The sequence below is a fragment of the Chrysochloris asiatica genome, unplaced genomic scaffold (genome assembly GCF_000296735.1).
Source record: "Chrysochloris asiatica unplaced genomic scaffold, ChrAsi1.0 scaffold00119, whole genome shotgun sequence".
NCBI classification, from domain to species: Eukaryota; Metazoa; Chordata; class Mammalia; order Afrosoricida; family Chrysochloridae; genus Chrysochloris; species Chrysochloris asiatica.
This window is the reverse complement of record NW_006408637.1, coordinates 6,792,008-6,793,816: the sequence shown is the minus strand read 5'-3', so window position 1 is coordinate 6,793,816 and position 1,809 is coordinate 6,792,008.

Genomic DNA, 1,809 nt, shown 5'->3' with positions numbered 1-1,809 from the left:
AAAAAACAACTATTACTGGTGATGAGACACAGATTCATCACTACTAGCCTGAGAGTACACGGCAGAGTATGGAATGGAAAAATCCTTAATCGCTGACCAAGAAAAAGTTCAAAATTCAATCATCAGTGGGAAAATTGATGCTTACAGTTTTCTGGGATTCTCAAGAGCCAATATTGGAACACTATCAGGAAAAAGGTTCAATACTCAACAGTGCTCCTTACAGTGAGATGCTCACTGAAGAGCTGAAACCTAACTTCGAATTAAATGCAGAGGAGTGCTATCCAAGGCCACTGAGATCTTGCATGACAATGCACATCTGTACACCTCTGCCAATACTGTAGACATTCTGCAAAAAAGTCGTTTTGAGCTGTCAAAGCATCGCTCCTATAGCCCTAATCTTGTTCCACCCAGACTTTCACCTGTTTGCTCCCTTGGAAGCAGCCCTTCAAGGACAAAGATTCATTTCTGATGAAGAAGTGAAGACAGCGGCGCATTGGTGGCTCGCAGCTCAGCTGAAACGTTTCTTAATAAGGGACATGAAAGCTTGTTGTCAGGTGGACAAAGTGTGTGGAAAAGCAAGGAGATTATGTTGAAAAATTATGTATTTTTCTTCTTTAAAAGTTGATGGAAATAAATTCAATGGCCAGAGTGCAGATAATTTTTGACTCACCCTCACACTTTGGACACGTTATCAGGAGGGGCCTATCCTGAGGACATCTTCCTTGGTAAAGTAGAGGGTCAACAAAAAAGAGGAAGGCCCCCAATGAGATGGATTGGCATAGCGGCAGCAACTATGGGCTCAAGGTTAACAAAGACTGTAACGCTGGCGTAGGACCAGGCAGTGTTTCGTTCTGTTGTACATACAGGTTACTATGAGTCGGAACTGACCCGATGGCACCTAACAACAATATTTCCAGTCCTCTGTTTCCAGCAACCGAGGATGTGTCATCTGCATATCACAGGTTGTTAATGAGGAGTCTTCCTTCGATCCTCATGCTGTTTTTCTTAATTCCTGTTGTTAACTGTCACAGAGTCAATTCCGACTCACAGTCACGCTGTTTAGAGTTTCAGAGGGATGGCTGGTGAGTCTGAACCACTGACCTTGCAGTTAACAGTCTAGTGCTTATCCTCCAGCACCACACCAGGACTCCTCTTCTTTCTTAGCTTCACATTAAAAACCTCTTGACATGGAGTTGATTCAACTCCTAGCGACCCTATGAGATGGAGCAGGACTGGTGTTCAAGCTCCACATAGTGTTCAAGGCTGTAACTCTTTATGGAAACAGTCAGTCACAGCTTTCACCAGCAATCAGGCTGGTGGGCTTCAGCCGTGAAAGCCAAGGACTACCACCAGCACCGAGTGCAGAACTGTAAACTGCATGAGTTATAAAGCACTTAGATTTGCAAAAGGACTAAATAATCGATCTGATGGAACCTGTTCTAAAACTGATGGTAAAATGATTGACAGACCATTACTCATAAACATGCTTCATAATAAAGACACTATAACTCACTTATACAAAATACTGCTTCCACTCAAAATATTGGGGGTAAAGTTTTATTCCCTTTTAAAATTATATTAGAGTTGGGGGATAAAAAATACAAATACCACGGTAAGTTAAAAAGTATTACTACTAGGGTTTCAGTTCATACATGCGTGGTTTTTTTCCAAACAAAACAGGTTAAAGCATGTGTGTGATCAGTGGATGTCTTCAGACAGGTTCTCTCAGCAATACATGGGTCTTAGTCTCATTAGGGTGCCTCCAAAAGAAAATTTAAAAGGTCCAATCAAAACAGTGGCTTCCAAGGG